Genomic DNA, 21315 nt, shown 5'->3' on the forward strand with positions numbered 1-21315 from the left:
AGTCTTCACACACAGGAGAATGCCTTCAGCTTCTGTATTAAGTAACTTAGGCTGTGTTCTCAACAATCCCTTGACATCCACCAAAGAGGAGGCGAGTAGTTACAGCCTGAAGGGTGTTCCCCCAAATTTCATATGGTGAATCCCAATGTACTCCAGCATGTGACTGTATTTGGAGATCGAACCTTTAGAGAGGTGATTAAGGTAAAATGAGGCCACTGAGGTAGACCCTAATTCAATCTGAGTGCTGTCCTTGCAAGAGAAAACGTGGACAAAGAGACACCAGGAGTGCACACACAGGAAAGGCCACGCAAGGACACAGGGAGAAGTTGGCCATCTGGGAGCCAAGGACAGAAGCTGCAGGAGAAACCAAATCTGCCAGCACTCTGATCTCAGGCTTACAGCCTCCAGACCTGTGAGGAAACTAATTTCTGTTGTTTAAGCCACCCACTCTGTGGTACTTTTCATGGCAGCCCTAGCCACCTAATACAAAGGTGGAGCAGAAAAGCACTGCTTCCCTGAAGGTCAAGGAAGGACATAAATGAGCATACAGAGCTTGGTGGCTTCTGTGCCGAGGGTACCGTCTGAGAGGGATCTAACATAGGCTGCTGGTTCTGGGCAGCAACTAAGTGAAGTGGAGATGACCTGGACTTTGGGCTCAGGCTGACTGAAGTGCAAGCTCCAGCTAGTCACTAAGGAGCTGAGCAACCTTCTGGCAAGTTATCTAACCCCTGAGGTCTTTCTATCAACTGTAAGTGGGATTGGTGCCTACACTTCAGGGTTAAAAATGTTTACCAAGGGTCGAGTGCATGGCGCGTACTGAATAAATATTAAGTTTCCATTCTGCCCTTCCTTTCCTCTAAGGCAAAAGTCCGGTTGGCAGACTATGGTCTGGGAGTAAATCTGACCCACTGCATGCTTTTATAAATAAAATGTTGGAACATGGCCATGAATATTCATGAAAGGACTGTCTATGGCTGAGCTGTGCTACAGCGAGAGGTGAGTGGTTACAATACAGACCGTACGGCCCTCAAAGCCTAAAATACTTGCTATCTGGCCTTTAATGGAGCTTGTTGATTCCGCTCTGTCGTCAATTACCCTATTTCCAAAAGCTGACAGACACTTGTCATTCCTTATCATACCTGAACTTCCCAGCATCTGCCACAGATGTCATGTCTTGAGATCCTTCTTCCTCCCTGGAGGCCAGCAGTCTGAGCTCAGGCTCTGCATTTCCAACTCCCTGGTGCTCCTCACAAGTCAGCTGCTGTTGCTGCTAAGTCACTTCAGTCGTGTCCGACTCTGTGCCAACCCCATAGACGGCTGCCCACCAGGCTTCCCTGTCCCTGGGATTCTCCAGGCAAGAACACTGGAGTGGGTTGCCATTTCCTTCTCCAATGCATGAAAGTGAAAAGTGAAAGTGAAGTTGCTCAGTCGTGTCCGACTCTTAGTGACCACATGGACTGCAGCCTACCAGGCTCCTCCGTCCAGGGGATTTTCCAGGCAAGAGTACTGGAGTGGGGTGCCATTGCCTTCTCCCCTCACAAGCAAGACTCTTCCCGAAACACACAAGCTTTGAGATATTCAAAGTCACACCCCACTGGCCAGCCTGCTTCTGCATTCCACACTGCAGTTAATTACACCGGCACCTATGCCTGTGGCTACAACGGAAATCTCATGACTCAGAATCCCAGGACTGGGGTTGAAATTCCACCTGTCAGAGCCTTACCTACAATATGAGAATAATGATTCCCTTGGAGACCCCATAACAATTAAATATGGAGAAAATGTAAATAAAGCCATGAGTGCAACAAGAATTTTTTGCCTCTATATCTATCTTAGCAATCCAAGGAAGCTTCCCAATTGTGGTGAAAAGAATTTGTTACAGAATGTGCTAAAACGTGGATCCCCCGGCTCTCTGACTACAGGGCAGTTTGGGGCAGTACTCCAGGGGACAGTCCATTTACCTCGTGGCTGGACAAGTATTTCCTGTGTGTGCCATGATATGAAAAGGGCTCACAAGTGCTGGCCTTGGGCCACTTTGTACTTTTCTTCCTTCTCTATAGACTCCTTTTCCTAAAATTTTCTCAAATGGACCTCCACCTCCCTATATCCTCCTCCTCTGTCACTGCCAAGGTTTCAGCCACTACACATCCTTTGAGTCATTAGTCTCCCAACCAGTCTCCTCTACACCAAGATGGCCTGAACAAAATACTCACTATCCCAACCAAAATCTATTATTTAATCCCTCTACTTTATACTTATTCACTTACTGGGTGCACTGGGTCTTCCCTGCAGTGTGTGGGCTCTTAGCTGTGGTGTCTGGGCTTTCTCTAGCTGCAGCATGAGGGTTTAGTTGCCCCACGGCATGTGGGATCTTAGTTCCCCAACTAAGAATCAAACCAGCATCCCCTGCACTGGAAGGCAGATTCTTAATCACTGGACCACCTGGGAAGTCCCAATCTTTCTACCTTTAAAAACAGTCAAATAGTGCACATTAATGCATGCGTATGGAATCTGGAAAGATGATACTGATGAACCTATTTGCGGGGCAGCAATGGAGACGCAGACAGAGAGAAGAGACTTGTGGACACGGCGGGGAGGGAAGGAGAGAGAGAGAGGAGCTGAGAGAGTAGCGTGGAAACCTATACGTTACCATATGTAAAATAGATAGCCAGTGGGAACTTGCTGTGTGACACAGGGAGCGCAACCCAGGGCTCTGTGACAACACAGAGGGGGTGGGATGGGAAGGGAAACAGAAGCGAGGTTCAGGTACATATATATACCTATGGCTGAGTCATGCTAATATATGGCAGAAACCAAAGCAATATTGTAAATTATCCTCTAACTAAAAAAAAGTCAAAAGACTAAGACACCACTGCCAGAAGAATTAAATCCTCCCTGCGCAGCACCCCCGCCCCATTATCTCCATCCTTGCCTGAAATGCAACCTGCCCCTCTAAGGCCGTGTGAGACCAGCCACTGAGTGTCAGTCCAGACTTCATGTAAGGCTCTTCTTTCCCTAGGGGGTAGCCTTCCCACAAACCCCACCCCTGTCTGCCACATAACCCCTAACGCATGTCTGAAGAGCACCCTACAATGTCATCCGTACTCGGAACCTTGCCAGCTCCTCCAAAGAGATTCTTAGGCTCCTCCGTGTGGCCACAGCACTTTGTAAACACCACAGTGTCTTAGTCGTCATCCCTCACTCAATTGGAAGGCCCCCAAAGCTTATGGCCAAGTATGTACTTACGTTTCTATCCACCTCATCTCTAGCACAGAGCCCAACACGTAGCTCACACTCAGTAAATCCGTACAAAACCGATGTTCATGGAACCTCATGAAATCACTGAGTAAAGGAAAGATGGAAGTAACTCAGAGTGCCTCTGAGGCCATTTGGAAAAATTAAGGTTAACACCAAAAGAAGTGCCATCCACACCACAGAGTATTCTTTAGAAGGAAGCCTGGAAAAGTCTCTTGCCAACTTGGCTGCCCATAAGTCCAGGAGACCTGGGGAAAGGGAGCTCAGAAGAGCTCCAGTATGTAAAAGGGGGCTGTTTCTAAAGGCTGAAGCACAAACTGGCTAAGATTTTTCAGTGTGAAAGGAAGAAACGTGGAATGGTAATCACAAAAAAAAAATTATGAAAAGGTGCAAATTATGCAAATTAAAACGTGATTATTTTAAGCAGTCTGCTAGGATGTTCCTTTCTTATTTTAGGGAAAACACGTGGGACTCACCCCATCTCTCTTTGTTCCTTTCTGGGTATCATGGGGAAATCTACAAGCAATAGTATGACCCCGTCACAGTGACTGGCAGGTATCGGGCTATGGTTGAATTATTCCTGCCTTAAAAGGATGTGTTATTCCTTAACTGCTTATTAAAACACCACAAACTTAAGAAAAACATGCAGTGAAACCTAATGCTGAGTAAAAGTCAAGTCCTCAGAGATTGTTTAACGTGTGCTGCCTTGGCCTGGCCTAAGACATCATTTCTTCCTGACCGGGACTCTTGAAGAACTCAGGTGGCCATTCTGAGGCATCGTATTCAGAGGGACACCGCACCTCAAGACAACATACGGATGCTAGGTGGTTTCCATACTCTCACCCCCAACATCTTTAGCAATGGTTTCTTCCACACTCCTCCAAAACACAGTCACTTGCATTCTTACAGGTTGATCTTTATCACTTTTGATAAGAACTACAACAGGACCAAGAATAAACAAACAAGGCCCTTGGTCAGGAGCAACACAGATGTCAGGAGATGAAGACCAGTGAAACATCCGAGAAGACCCTTCCATGGAGGCCATGGATGTGTCCAGCTCCTCCAGAAAGCCACACCCAGAGCTAGTGAACCCAAATCTGGATACCAACAACCAGACCTCGGAGGTCCCTGTGCTGAAGCAGCAGACCCTTCCCTGGTGGTCCATGCCAGAGAACCAGACCAAAGTCACTAAAGAAGAAGTGGGAGAGAGGGGGCAGATCACCTGCTCTTGGAAATCAGAAGCAGCAGCAGCATTTCTTGTGGGCATTTCAGGAGCCAGGCACTTGCCAAACATTCCCTCTATCCTCTCAAAGATCAATACAGTAGATAATTTAATTCTCATTCCCAGATGAGAGAAGTTGTGAAGTAATTTCCAAGGACACAGAGCTACTGCGAACAGGGACTCAGGATTTGAATCCACGTCTGTCTGTCTTAGAGCCAGAGATTTCCCACAATACTGCATGGCCTGGGTAGAATTCCTCCATCTAGAAGGCAGTGAGGGAGAGGGGGGTGTGTATAAAAGTTCAAACTTATCTAATGCAGGTAAGACCTGCTTGAACCACACAACTTCTAAAACAAGCAAAAAACCAAACAAACAAATCATGGACTCTGCACATCTTTCACATGCATGCACTCATATTTTAATGTGTGTATATATATATGTGTATAGGTATAAATACATACACATTCATTCAAATCTTAGGAGCACACACATTTGACTCTAACACAAACTATAGAAATGGCGGGGGGGAGGTTGTAAATTATTTTAGAAAAATAAACTGTCTTTAATATAGGAAATCTCTATTGAGTTTTTACTAAACAGCTCAAAGTTGACAATCTTTGTTTGGCTGACACAGCAGGAGATTCGTAGCCTGTACGCCTCACCTTAAGACCTCTAATTTCCATATAAAATATTAACACTAGACTCTAGGATGCGTACAACAGGCATATATTTTCTCTTGATTACTGAAGACTGCCAACATCCAGAGACCTTGTAAAACATCAAAATGCACAAGACAGAAGAGTCCATACACTTCCTTCACTCTCAGATGCCACTCTCCTCCGAGATAGAGCAGAGTCGTGACCTGGGCACAGACACCTCACTTGCATTCAACTACATGTGCTCTGCAAGACGAGGGATGGTTCTGGAGGCAAAGAGACACACATCTGCTGCTCCCTCAGCCCATATGGGCTTCTCACATAGTGGAATTCTGGTGTATAATGTAGGTATTTCTGGTACAATGCAGTCCCAAGTACAAACTTTCTACTTCACCTGGTGCTTATCCCCCCAAAAACCCTGTAACAATCTGCCAATGACAGAAGAAAAATGGTGGTATCATCCAGAGATGTTGCGTCTGCATGTGGAATTTATGAGCAATTTAAGGGATGCTTAAGGGCAACCTGATGCAAAGGTTTCTGCCTTACATTCTGACTTTTTCATTTACCTGTGTAGGAGCAACTTTGTAACCCTGTTTTCACACTCAGCTTCAGACAGTAACTCATTGTCTGCTCAACTTTCATTGGAGTTTTGATCTCACTGTCTGGTGAACACACTGAACCATCTGGAGCACTTACTCTCTATCAGCTTCACGAATCACTACTTCTCACTTCCATGAAGAGCTCATAGGAACTTCACAGATTATTGAGGCAGGGCACCACCAGGAATCTGACCTTTTTTCTTTATCTGTCTTTTCTGTTAAGAACTAATGCTTTCTTAAACCTTTGCACTTTTATCACTAGTTCTAACAGCTGGCTTCCGTTATAGTGTAATTTTACAGACATAATTTTAATTACTTCACACGAATCATGTGCAAACCAAAAGATGATGAATAACACAAGGAGCTGACGGCAGAGCTGGAACTGGAATCCAGACAGTCAGTCAGTCACTGTGTTATGCTGTTTTCATGTCCTATTCACAGGGAACAAAGCCCGCTGCACATCAAGAAGACATATGCTTGTCAGAAAGCACAGAGACCTGAGGGTGACATTCCAGTGGAAACATACAGCTGAAGATAAGGCATCAAGAGGACCGATTTTGTGAGAATCGGCCACTGAGTTAGATGAAGGAAGCTGAAGATGGGCTCTAAGGCAGACAGTCACAGAGAAATAGCAAGCGCCAAAGGAGAGCTTGTGTATCAGGCCTACACTTTACAGTCTACATTGCAATCTCACTTACCCTGTAAGAGAAACACCATTATTACGCCCATCGCCTATGAAGAAACGCCTATAATTTAACCAAACACACCAAGTGGAAGATGAACACAGTCCCAACCTGCCCAAGACTGGAGGGGATGGAGACCTGCACCTATTAGGATCAGTAACAACTCAGTTTGCTAACACCAGAGACTCCCAAGTCCCTAACTTATGGAGGATAACTTATTCTCCCAGGCTTTTCTGAAAGTGAACTCAATCTGACTAGGCCTGTATCTATTAAAGAAACTGAATAAATAATGAACATCGATAACTTTCCAAAACTGAAAGCACCAAGACCAGATAGGTTCACTGGTAGATTCTACTAAACATGTAAGGAAGTAATTAGACTAATTCTCTTTGAGAAGACAGAAGGAGAAGGAATACTTCCTAACATATTCTGTGAAGCCAACATGACTCTAATACCAAAACCAAACAAAAACATTACAAGAAGTTTACAGAACAGTATCTCTCATGAGCATAGATGGAAAAATTCTTGACAAAATACTAGCAAACTGAATCTAAGAATATATAAAAAAAATTATACATCATGAGCAAGTGGGACTTAACCCAGGTCTGCAAGGCTGGTTCAGTATTAGGAAATCAATTAATGTAATCTATCACATTAATTGGCTAAAAAGCAAAATCACATGGTCATATTAACAGATACAGAACACATATATGACAAAGTCTAACACCTATTCTTGATAAAAACTCTCAGAAAATTAGGAATAGTGGGACACTTCCTCAACTCGTCAAAAAATGTCTGTAGAAACTTTAAAGCTAATATCACACTTAATGGTGGAAACAAAAACTTTCCCATCAAGATCAGGAACAAGATAAGAATATCTCTACTCCTTTTCAATATTATACTAGAAGTCCAAACTAATGCAACTAGGCAGAAAAAGAAAACAGGTCTACAGATTGGGAAGGAAGAAATCAAACTGTCTTTTTTTGCAAATGACATGACTATGTATGTAGGAAATCTAAAAGGACTGATCAAAAACTCATGGACATAAGGGATTATAGCAAAGTTCTAAGATACAAGATTAACATACATAAGTCAATCAATTTTCTATACGCCAGCAATAAACAAGTGGAATTTGAATTTAAAATATGATACCATTTACATTAGCCTTCCTTTCAAAATGAAATATTTAGGTATAAATAACAAAATACATACAGGATCTATGTGAAGAAAGCTACAAAAGGCAGAAGAAAGAAATCAAAGAACTAACAAAATGTAGAGATGTTCCATGTTCATGGATGGGAAGACTCAATACTGTCAAGATGTCAGCTCTTCCCCACCTGATCAATAGATTCAATATAATCTCAATCAATGTCCTAGCAAGTTATTCTGTAAATACTGACAAACTGATTCTAAAGTCTATATGGAAAGGCAAAAAATACCCAGACTACCCAATATAACATTGAAAGAGTAGAACAAAGTTATTCTACTGGACTTCAACACTTATTATAAAGCTAAAGTAATCAAGACAGTGTGGTATTGGCAAAGAATAGACAAATAGATCAATGGAATCAAATCAATTTGTCAATAGACAAATAGACAACCCAGAAATAGATCCATATAAATACAATCAACTGATCTTTAACAAAGGAACAAAGGCAATACAATGGTACAAAGTCTCTTTTCAACAAATGGTATTGGAACAACTGGACATCCACATGCAAAAAAATGAGTCTAGACACAAACCTTATGCCTTTCATCAAATTTAACTAAAAATGTATCATAGACCTAAAACAAAACTATAAAACTTTCAGAAGATAAAAGAAAACCTATATGATCTTGAGTATAGCAAGAACATTTCAGATATAATACCAAAGACACAATTCATGGGAGAAATTACTGACAGGATGCTGCTGCTGCTAAGTCGCTTCAGTCGTGTCCGGCTCTGTGCAACCCCATAGACGGCAGCCCACCAGGCTCCCCTGTCCCTGGGATTCTCTAGGCAAGAACACTGGAGTGGGTTGCCATTTCCTTCTCCAATGCATGAAAGCAAAAAGTGAAAGTGAAGTCGCTTAGTCATGTCCGACCCTCAGCGACCCCATGGACTACAGCCTACCAGGCACCTCTGTCCATGGGATTTTCCAGGCAAAGTACTGGAGTGGGGGTGCCATCACCTTCTCCAACTGACAGGCTAGACGTCATTAAAACTAAAAACTTCTGCTCTGAGAAAGACAACGTCAAGAGAATGAGAGGATTAGCCACAGACAGTGAGAAAATATTTGCAAAAGACATATCTGATAAAGGACTGTTACCCGCAAGAACTCTCAAAACTCAAAGAACTCTTAAAACTAGGCAATAAGAAAACTCAATTTTTAAAATGGACCAAATCTTAACAGATAACTCACCAGAAAAGATATATGGATGGCAAATAAACATACAAAAAGATGTTTCACAACATATGTCATCAAGGAAACGCCAAATAAAACAGTAAGGCACCACCCAACAACTATTAGAAAGGTCAAAATCCAAAACACTAACACCACCAAATGCTAGCAAGTTGTGGAGCCACAAGAACTCTCATCCATTGCTTGTGGGAATACAAAATGGGTACAGCAACTTCCGAAGATGGTGGGTTTCTTATGAAACAAACATTCTTACCATACAATTCAGCAATCATGCTTCTTGGTATTACCTAAAGGACTTGAAAACTTATGTCCACACAAAACCCTGCACACAGATGTTTACAGCAGCTTTATTCATAACTGCCAAAACCTCAAAGCAACTAAGATGTACTTCAATAGATGAATGAATAAATCACCATGGTACAGTCCAGACAATGGAGACTTACTCAGCATTAAAAAGCTATCAAAACACGAAAAGACTCAAAATGGATTAAAGATCTAAACATAAGACCAGAAACCATAAAACTCGTAGAGGAGAACATAGGCAAGACACTCTCTGACATACATCACAGCAGGATCCTCTATGACCCATCTCCCAGAATATTGGAAATAAAAGCAAAAATAAACAAATGGGACCTAATTAAACTTAAAAGCTTCTGCACAACAAAGGAAACTATTAGCAAGGTGAAAAGACAGCCTTCAGAATGGGAGAAAATAATAGCAAATGAAGCGACGGACAAACAACTAATCTCAAAAATATACAAGCAACTCCTACAGCTCAATTCCAGAAAAATAAATGACCCAATCAAAAAATGGGCCAGAGAACTAAATAGACATTTCTCCAAAGAAGACATACAGATGCCTAACAAACACATGAAAAGATGCTCAACATCACTCATTATCAGAGAAATGCAAATCAAAACCACTATGAGGTACCATTTCACGCCAGTCAGAATGGCTGCGATCCAAAAGTCTACAAGTAATAAATGCTGGAGAGGGTGTGGAGAAAAGGGAACCCTCTTACACTGTTGGTGGGAATGCAAACTAGTATAGCCACTATGGAGAACAGTGTGGAGATTCCTTAAAAAACTGGGAATAGAACTGCCTTATGATCCAGCAATCCCACTGCTGGACATACACATGGAGGAAACCAGAAGGGAAAGAGACACGTGTACCCCAGTGTTCATCGCAGCACTGTTTATAATAGCTAGGACATGGAAGCAACCTAGATGTCCCTCAGCAGATGAATGGATAAGAAAGCTATGGTACATATATACAATGGAGTATTACTCAGCCATTAAAAAGAATACATTTGAATCAGTTCTAAAGAGGTGGATGAAACCGGAGCCTATTATACAGAGTGAAGTAAGCCAGAAAGAAAAACACCAATACAGTATACTAACGCATATATATGGAATTTAGAAAGATGGTAACAATAACCCTGTATACGAGACAGCAAAAGAGACACTGATGTATAGAACAGTCTTTTGGACTCTGTGGGAGAGGGAGAGGGTGAGATGATTTGGGAAAATGGCATTGAAATATATATAATATCATATATGAAACGAGTCGCCAGTCCAGGTTCGATGCACGATACTGGATGCTTGAGGCTGGTGCACTGGCACGACCCAGAGGGATGGTATGGGGAGGGAGGAGGGAGGAAGGTTCAGGATGGGGAACACGTGTATGCCTGTGGCGGATTCATTTCAATATATGGCAGAACCAATACAATATTGTAAAGTTTAAAAATAAAATAAAATTTAAAAAAAATGATACCTTAAAAAAAAAAAGAAGAAAGAAAATTGAGCTATCACTATCATAATAGTTATTTTTTTTTATTGTTTATTCAGGAATTGGGACTGGGAAACTCTGGAAAGAGCCAAGGAGCAAATATTTTCACTTATAGACTACATGGTCTCTGTTACAACTACTCAAAGCTATTGTAAATAGAGAGCAATCATAGACAACATGTAAATGATGAATATGAATGTATTACAGTAAAACTTTACAAAAAAAAAAAAACATGAAAAGACGTGAAGGAAACTAAAATGCCTATTACTAAATGAAAAAGCCAATCTGAAAAATCTGGATGAAAAGTTATGATCAATCTAGACAGCATATTAAAAAGCAGAGATATTACTTTGCCAACAAAGGTCCATCTAGTTAAAGCTATGGTTTTTCCAGTAGTCATGTATGGATGTGAGAGGTGGACCATAAAGAAAGCTGAGCACCAAAGAATTGATGCTTTTGAACTGTGGTGTTGGAGAAAACTCTTGAGAGTCCCTTGGACTGCAAGGAGATCCAACCAGCCCATCCTAAAGGAAGTCAATCCTGAATATTCATTGGAAGGACTGATACTGAAGCTGAATCTCCAATACTTTGGCCACCTGATGCAACGAACTGACTCATTGGAAAAGACCCTGCTGCTGGCAAAGACTGAAGGCAGGAGGAGAAGGGGATGACAGAGGATGATGGTTGGATGGCATCACCAACTCAATGGACATAGGTTTGAGTAAATTCCAGGAGTTGGTGATGGACAGGGAACCCTGGTGTGCTACAGTCCATGGGGTTGCAAAGAGTCAGACACAACTGAGTGACTGAACTGAATCTGAAAAGGCTATACACTGTATAATTTCAACTACATGACATTCTGGGAAAGGCAAAACTATGGAAATAGTAAAAAAATCAGGGATTTGAGATGGGATGGGGGAGGGAGGGACAACTAGGTAAAAAGCACAGAGGATTTTTAGGGCAGTGAAAATACTCTGTATGATACGACAATGATGGATACATGTCATTATACATTTGTCCAAACGAAGAATTGATGCTTTTGAACTGTGGTGCTGGAGAAGACTCTTGAACTGGAATCCCTTGGACTGCAAGGAGATCCAACCAGTCCATTCTGAAGGAGATAAGCCCTGGGATTTCTTTGGAAGGAATGATGCTGAAACTGAAACTCCAGTACTTTGGCCACCTCATGTGAAGAGTTGACTCACTGGAAAAGACTCTGATGCTGGGAGGGACTGGGGGCAGGAGGAGAAGGGGACGACAGAGGATGAGATGGCTGGATGGCATCACTGACTCGATGGACGTGAGTCTGGGTGAGCTCCAGGAGTTGGTGATGGACAGGGAGCCCTGGCGTGCTGTGATTTGGGGTCACAAAGAGTCAGACATGACTGAGCAACTGAACTGAACTGAAGAGAAAATCTAACACTGTAATGTAAACTTTGGACTCTGGGTGATAAAAATGAATCAATGCAGAAGCATCAACCTTAACAGATGCACCCTCTAGTAGGTGATGCTGACGCCAGGGAGGCTATGAACATGTGGGGACAGGGGTAAATGGGGAATCTCTGTACCTTCCATTCAGTTTTGAAGTGAATCTAAAACTCTTATTAAATTCATTTTTTTAAAAAAAGGGGGGCTCCTTAACTGCTACTTAGGATCTCTGGCCAATAAAGGAGCCTTTGGTTGGTGACAGAAGTGACAAGAAAATCACATCTCCCTGGAAGAGTTTCCTAAATTTTATTTCTCAGAACCTATGCTCAGAGAAGGGCTCCATTTGTAACTGTTAGCTAGTGACTCTAGATAACCACCCCGAGACAAAACTTACTGGTTTCAACACTCCAGGCCCAAATAGTAAAATTTTTCCCAATGATCGCGGTTTTTCTTTTGTAGGACACTCCAGCTCTTGCTGACTACTCTTTTAGAGATCACCATCCTGTGTCCACTTTCTCTTCTGAACTCCAGGATCTGTGTACCTTTATGCCTCTGCCTGGAACCCCAGCAGCCACTCCTGCTGACCCAACCACAGGCTTGTTTCACTACAAATCTGAGGACTCAGGCTGGAATGTCAGTGCTTCCTTCCTGTCGGTTTCAACCTCACACTAACATTCGTTAATGTTAGATATGGGTGCAATAGCTTCTGTGATATCCGAGTTTCTCTGTGCATCAAAAATGACCAAAAAGAAGAGATTCCCACCACCACTGCCCCTGACTATTTTCTTGAGGTAAAAACCCTCATTTCCGAGCATGGCACCAGGTTTATTCCAGCCACCTTCTGACACTGCTGTACAGAGTGACTGGATAAAACCTCCAGTCATCATTAAGTGAAGGTGGTAGGAAACACACAGCAAAGGAAAACAAAAACAAAAACGCAGGAAGCCTGAGAAAATAGAGTGTCAGGAGCACAGAAAAGGAAGGATGAGAAGGCTGCTGACAGCCCAACTTAAAGCATGCTCCTGATAGCAAAATCCTGAGAGAGGCCAGACCTTAATTAAGTAGTAGTTCTCTCAGATATGGGGAAAGGTATGTTCCCGGCTTTACAAATGTAAGGTACTATGACATTTAAATTGCTTATGTGTCCATTAGTATTTTCAGTCAATCACATGGCGCTTATGAAAGTAGACTACTTCAATTCAATTCATTTTAATAGGTACCTACCAGTACCCATCACCCAGGTGACTGTTTGAAGGAAGTGATTAGATCCTGTTTCCAAGGCTTCCAAGGGGAAGCAAAGACCAGGAGTTCAAAAAATGTCATGGCGGAGAAATGCCATCATAGGTGGTGCAGAGAATGGAGGAAGCACATTGCTAGCAGGTTTTTGGAAAAAAGTTTCTTCTTACATAGGGAAAAGGAGAGACATGAAGGAAGACTGGATGAAGCAACAGAGGTGAGCCACAGCTGGGCTCAACTTGAAAAGAGAAAGTTGCGACCTAGGACACAGGGAAAAGAGCAAGCAAAGGGGAAGTGGAACAGAAGGGCTGGTTTGGGCACAACAGTGGCTTGGACTCAAAATTCATTCAGTGGGAAAAGAATTCACTTGTCAATAAATGGTGCTGGGGCAACTGGATATCCTTCATCATGTGAAAAAATGAAGACGACCCCTACCTCACACCATTCACAAAAATCGGACTCAAAAAGGAGCCTAGACCCCAATATAAAAATCTCTGTGACCTTTGAGTAGGCAATAGTTTCCTGGATATGACATCAAAAGAGTAGTGGCAAAATAATAATTTAACTGGTCTACATTAAAATTTGAAACTTCTGTGCTGAGAACAATAGTATCAAGAGCACAAAATGGAAGAAAATATTTTCATATTGCATAATTTGTATTTAGAATATACAAAGAATTCTTAAAACTTAATAAAACTATAATAAGATACTAATTCACATGTACTACAAAGTTATCTATCGTTTCGATCATAGCCAAGGTAATAGGTAGCAGATAGATAACAACAAGAGTTACCAAGGATTTGGAGAAACTGGAAACCTTATACTATGAAACTAGGAATCCAAAATGCTGCAGTCATCTTGGAAAACAGTTTGGCAGTACTTCAAAAGGTTAAACAGAGTTATCATATAATTTCAGCAATTTCACTCCCTCGTATGTACCCTGCAAAAAAACAAAAGACACATCCCCACAAAAAAGGATACACATGTTCGTAGCAGCATTATTCATAATAGCCAAAAAGCGGAAATAACTCAGACGTCCATCAACTAAAAAATGGACTAAAACATGCAGCATATGCATGCATATAAAAAAGCCAGTCACAAAAGAACATATATCGTATAATTCTATTTATACAAAATCCCCCAAACAGGCAAATCCATAGAGGAAAAAAAGCAGAGTGGTGTTTGCTTAGCTGTAGGGTGTGGGGCTGGAAGGGACTTGGAGAGGGAGGGATGTGGAGTAATTGCTAATGTAAATGGATTTTTTTTAAGGGAGATTAAAATGTTCTAAAATTAGATTGTGGCAACGGTTGCACAACCCTGTGAAAATGCTAAAAAACACTGAACTATAAACTTTAGATGGATGAATTATACAATATGCAAAGCATCCCAATAAAGTTGTTTTTTTTAAAAATGCAATGGGATAGATTATAATGGAAAAATATGTAAATTTGAACTGAGAAAACAAAAGAATTTTGTGTATCATAAAACACTGTAAACCTAATTAAATGGAAAACCATGAACTGGGAACATTTTTGAATTATATACATGACTGATGGCCTTAAAACAAACAACAAAAAGTTGTGATAATTCAGTAAGAACTGTATTGCCCTAGTAGAACAGAAGACAGATACCACAAGAATCCTCAAAGAAAAAAGTACAAATGACCAATAAGTATATAATAATCCATTCTTAACATTAATAAAAAAAGTGTCACCTAGTAGTCACACTTTTATAGTCTATCCAATGAAAATATCAGAGATACCTTTAAATATTAATGAACAAGAATGTTCTTCCACTGTTGTTTATTAGGGAACTGGGATTGTCTTACACATACGAAGCTGGGGGAGTGGGCAAGTACATCACTATCGTTTATTTACTATAGAAAACAAGGCAGGAAAGACATTTGACCCATTTTCAGAAGTGGTTGTCTTTCTAGGGGTGGGGTGGGAGTACCGAAACTTATTGTATCTTTATATTGTATATTTTTGTAATGAATTTTCATCCACAACTATTCTTTCCAAAATTCAGAAAATAAACAAGTTATTCCTGTATTTACCTTCTTTGAAAAGGAATTTTATAAGATGATCATGTATTCTTTACCAGTGGTTCTCACACTTTGCTACATATTAGAACCACCTGGGAAGATATTTTAAAATCCTAATACCTCATAGGCATTAAATCAGAATTTCTGAAAGCAGGACTCAGTCAGCGTTCTCCTTTAAAATCCCTGGGTATGATCGAGTGGTACAGCCAGATTGTGTATGGGTGGACCAGGACTCACAGGCAGGAGAATAAACAACACTCAAAGGTCCTTAAGTTCACAGTGGAACAAACCAAACACACACAGGTCCGTGTGTGAGCACAGAACAAAGTGTGTGTGTGTCCTAGTCAGGCTGCATGCAGCGGTAAGACACAGGCAGGCCGCCAGCTCCTTGGAGGAGGTGGTCATAAAACGAGCCTGCAGGAGGAAGCAGAGTGCTGTCCAGTTCACTGCAGCAGGAGGGACATCGCGCTGTGCGCCAGAGCCCCGACTGTGACCCGACCACTCAGAGGTGCTGGCAGGGCTTAGACTAGCTGGTTCTGCACTCAGACTGTGTTATTCCCTGTGCTGCTCTCCACCTCCCTGGGAAGGGGCCTCTCAGATGCACGTGTGCACAACCTCCAGCCTGCCGCCTCCCCCGTGCCTGCCACCAGAGCTCAGAGCCACGTCATCTGCAGCTCATGTGTCAACAAGGCGCAGACAGAACAATGCAGACTGGCACCAGCATGGGAGATTATGCTGGGGTGGGAGCTGGACTGAGGCCAACCTCTACCAACAACTCGCACACTGGGGTAAGTTCCCTACAGAAGAGCCTCTGCATCTGTATCTGCAAAGAGGCCTGACTAGTCGTGCCTTGCCAACCCTCACCTGCCTGCCATCCCCCATGATTCACGCACACAACAGAGAGCATGACTGTCGATAAACCTGGAAGCCAGTAGAGTGTTAGCTCTGCCTATGACCTTGATCTGACTCAGCTGTGATAATTCCTCTGTCACAGTACCATAGGAAGAAAGAAATTGAGAAGTGCAGACACAAGGGAAGTTCAAAAGAGGAGGGTTACAGAATGACTCCTCTCAGCCTCCTCTTGCTAATTAGTGGTCCGCAGCGGGGCCTGACAAAGCAATGCGTAGCACCATCCACTCAAGACTGTTTTCAGAAGATGCCGACTTCAGAAGGAAGCCTCTCAAAGAATGCTAGAGGTAATGTGAAGTCAATGCAGCGTTTTGTAAAGTGACGGGGTAGTACGGACCAAGAATTTTTAAAAATGCAGTCCATTTAATTCAATACTTTCACTTCTGGGAACCTGTCACTCTTGAGAAATCAGATGTATATAAAAAATTACTTAACAAAAATATTCACACTGGAAGTTCTGGAGACTGGATGCACAACACTGTCAGTGTATGACCAACTTGTACCCTTAAAAATGGTTAAGATGGGAACTTGTAATATGTATTTTATCACAATTAAAGATCTATAGGCATTTAATAGCAAAAAACAAAATAAAACATCCTGACTCAATTTTTTAAAAAAAAACTTAAAAATAATATAAATATCTAACAGTAAGAAATTAGTTAAAAATCAATTATAGAATACTGAAACAATGAACATCAAATTTCAAGTTCTTCAGGCACACTGGAATGCACTCATGATATAATATTCAGGAAAATGACAGAGCACATGTGGTACTGGGTTTAGGAAGAAGCAATTTAAAAAAAAAAAAAGCTAGAAAATCAAAACCCTAAGAATGATCCTGTCTCTCCACTGGGATTTCCAAATTTTCTACAATAAACACTCCAGCGGGGAGAGAGAAGGAGGGCCTTGGTAGACATTAACTCATGGTCCAAGAATCAAAGGGCAGAATGACTTCCACTTTACAGCCCGTCAGCTTTGAGGTTTTCCCTTAAAGAAACAGACAGCCTGAGGGGTTTTCAGAACTGCTACATCAGCTCTGTCGACTGAGACAGAACTGGGACTGGAGACAGCAGAGGTGCAAGTGCAGCAGCACCCCCATATGTGCCAGGACCCCCAGTGGACGCCCGAAATCACAGAGCGTACTGAACCCTATATACACTGTGTTTTTCCTATGCACACATATCTATGATAAAGTTTAATTTACAAATTAGGCAAAATACAAGATTAATGACAATAACAAATAGAATGAGGTCTCTCTCAAAGTATTTTATTGTACAAATTTAATGTGTTTCCCCTCTTACCTAAAGCACTCATCACATGCTGTGGTTGTAACTTGTGCAGTTTGATGTGTCGGAGCAAAACTAGCACAAGTTTTTCTCCTTCCTCACAATATCACGTATAGAAAATTCATTCTTACTGTAGATCTTAGCTACTTCAGCAAATTATTTTTTTCTTCTCTTATTAAGTCGAGAACCTTTGCACTTAAAGGAAACACTGCACAGCTTCTCTGCAGCGTGTCTGAACAGTCAGCATCACTACTCTTGAGCTCCGGGTCCATTATTAAGTAAAATAAGGGCTGCTCGAACCCAAGTACTGCAATATCAAAACAGCAGATCTGATGACCAAGGGGACTATGCAGTGACTCATGGGCAGACACACAGAACAGAGAGTCGATTCACGTCCCCGGCAGAACAGAGCAAGATTTCATGATGCAATGGCGCACAATTTAAAAATTATGAATTGTTTACTTCTGGAATTTTCCATTTAATATTTTTGGACACCAACTAACCAGAAATAACTGAAACCACAGAAAAAGAAGCCACAAATAAGGGGCAATGACTATAATCAGCACTACCCAGTCTCCCCATATATGTGAGGATTAGAAAAGCAATATCACCTACTTTTCACGATCTGCTGTTTCACCCCATTCACAGTAGCTTAAAAGGTCCCTCCCTGCCTCCTTCTGACTATTTATTCATAATGGGCCCAAAGTGATCTGGGAAAATGTAATCCAAATATAAAGTCACAAAAGATATTACTAATAAACAATCCACAGGAAACAGGCTTTGCTCTTCTCTGAGAGACAAAAGGATGCATTACAAATATTAATGAATTCTTAATCCAAAAAGGCTTGCAACACCACAGAACTACTTTAATGGATACGGATCCTTGTTTTCATCACCAGAAAATTTACTTCTCATTTAGCAAAAACAAAAACTTTTAAACAGTACTCGGGAAACTGAATCTTCCAACTAGCAGTGAAAAAATATAAATACTGTACAGCAACATGACAGAGGAGTAAATAAAAATAACTGGCAATAGAATTGGGACATAAACTCAACCACACGAAGTGCAGGGTCCCATTACTTCAAAGTTAATGACATTTTCTCAGGTCCAGGGTTCTCATGACCTAGGAGCTGATCACCAAATGTACTCATATTCACACCTTCATTATTGATACAGGCTGTGTGGAGTGCCTGTGACAGGAGTTTCTAGTATTTGAGTTTTGCTAGAATAATAGTTTCAGTCCAGTAGTTTCTTGATTAGCATCAATTAGTGAAGCTTTTCTGTCTAAACAAGTAAAACAAGTTTGGTTTTTGGTTGGGTATTTTTTTGTTTTGGTTTTGCCTTAAACAGAAGAAAGAGAAGGGCAGCTAATCTTACAAATGAGAAGAGAAGTCATGGAGGTAAGTTCAGAGCTGGGTCTGAAAGATTATGTGCTCTTGAAGCACAGCTGGGAAGAGAAAACAGAGGGGACAGAGTAGGTGGCGGGGGGCGGTTCTCTACCTATGGGCTCTGCTCACACACTGTACTTACTGTATCATTAGCAACAACAGTGCTAACTTTTCAAATAGATGGCTATTTTTAAAATCCAGTGCACGTTCACAACCATATGTCAACTATTTTTATAGGTAGGTAGAACATTAGGGCTCTGGATAATTTTCCAACAATATGGTTTAAACAGAAGTTTGTGTGTGTGTTTAACACTGGAAAAATGTTGTTTACTGTCTGATGTATTCTGAGTCACTGCCACTTTTAAGCAAGCATCTCTGCCCTTGACTTTCCTTTTTGAATTAAAATTACCAAGATAATGAAACCAAATGACCACTGTGACTTAAGTTTGCTGTTCACATTTACGCAATCATCAAACACCGCCCCACCAGAGAAGAATGAGCTTAGTGTAATTATCATTTGAACCAAAAGCATCTAATATGGAGAATATTTCCTTCATTCCATTAAAAGGTTGAATTTTGCAGAATTAGTTATTCCCTTTCATTTGTAAGGCCTTGCAGAGAACATATTAGCATAAATGAATTTATTCCTATAGAGAAAAAACAAACTTTGAGATATTTTCTCAAAGCCAAAGACAGCTAATTTGGTCAGGACACAGGAGACAAAGTCTTGTCAGGGATTTCTCTGCAGGTTTGCCTGTAGCCTCAGTGAGACCCTTCTGGGTCTGACCGTTCTTTCTGGGTCTGAGCGTTCTTGCCACACTGCCCAGCTTGTCATGCCATTCATTGTTACCTGATGTCCCATGAAAATGCCACAAGGTAAGTAAACAGTAACTGTGAAATGATGAATGTGTTCGCTAACCTTGTTGTGGTCATAATTTTGTAATATATATCAAATCACTACATTATATACCTTAAACTTACAATGTTATGGGTCAATTATATTTCAAAAAAGCTGGGAAAAAAACATTTTAAAGTCCCATTAAAACTAACCTTGATTTTTTAATCAATAATAATATTTCTGAAATATAGTATGCCCCAGTTTCTCAGGTGTTCACCAATCTTGGGGCTCAAGAGGCATCAATTCATTTGCAGCAGCACAGACTACAGGAGGGAAACCTCTAGAACCTGGCTTCTATAGATGAGGTACACTTGGAGAAGACATCATGCCTGCCTTCAATCATCAGACGTAAGAAGCATACATACACTAATTCAAGGAAAAAGGACAAACGATGAAGCTAATAAGAATAAAGGCAAAATGCTGTGTACAATTTGTAAAAAGCAGTTAATTCCAATGGGGTAACTGGCAAAAGGGACAGTGTGGGAACTGGGATTTGAAACAAGCGAAGAAATCTGACAAAGAGATACAGCAGCGGGGGGAGGGCACAGAGAAGCAAGAAAGGACATTCCAGGAATTTCCCCAAATACTGATAAACAGGTCAAATTCCTTGGCACAGGAAATCACTTCATACCAAAAGGTTTCCAAGTTCCAGCTAATGACTGGATTGTAAACAATGTTGTCCAAAATAAGAAAGTTCTACAACAACAAAAGATTTTTGGACAATCACCAACTCACAGCACCAATGCTAACATTCAGAGCTTAAGGTTTACCTTAATTTTACACCCCCCTTCAAACTGCAAATATCCACTACATGACTTAGAAATAATGCATATAACATATTGAGGAAATTAGAAAAACAGACGCCAACTTCACAGTCCCAGGGCATATCAACTCCAAACATGTCTATTGTGTAAATGTAAATTATTCTTACACTGGCATCTGATCAATAAGGCCCTAGTTTATCTTGCCCTCAGTAAACAAATACTCAGAAAACCTAAAAGAAGATCAAAGAACTTTTATAACTCCAGGTATCAGCATTTTGGCAAGGCTTTCCTCACATCTGATTAAAGTTAGGTAACATATGGGTTTTTACTGGTAAAGGAAAATGCAAAAAGTTACTAATAAAAAGTGAAGCCAAAATACTTCAAATAATCTATGAGTCCCTTGTCCTACCACTTCAAAGTCTGAATTTTCACCAACAATTAAATTTTATAGCTGTTCAAATGCTGGATGATGTAATCAAGGAAAATACATCAATATATAATGCTAAGCAGTAATAAACAGACTGTTGTCAGATTACACTTGCCAAAATCCATAACCTTGTAAACATACCACAGCAAGTTTAGATTATAGCGTTTCTCTAATTTGTGAACAAGAAAACAAAACTGTGGGTTAATGTTAATATTGATAACATGAATCTTTGTAAAAGTCTAGTCTGGGCAATCAATATGGCTCATAGATAGGTTAAACTAAAGAAATCAATCTATCCAAATCATCTTTTTCTTTCTTTTTTTTTAAAG

At 41.0% G+C, this 21315-nt stretch overlaps 1 protein-coding gene across 1 annotated transcript in view; it reads right to left on the reverse strand.

Moving 5' to 3' along the window:
* The window catches only part of TANC1 (tetratricopeptide repeat, ankyrin repeat and coiled-coil containing 1), a 256069-nt gene that overhangs the window by 118463 nt on the left and 116291 nt on the right, over nt 1–21315 (reverse strand). The window lies entirely within an intron of this gene.

This window comes from Bison bison, unplaced genomic scaffold (genome assembly GCF_000754665.1).
Source record: "Bison bison bison isolate TAMUID 2011002044 unplaced genomic scaffold, Bison_UMD1.0 scf7180017864452, whole genome shotgun sequence".
In the NCBI taxonomy this organism is placed as follows: Eukaryota; Metazoa; Chordata; class Mammalia; order Artiodactyla; family Bovidae; genus Bison; species Bison bison.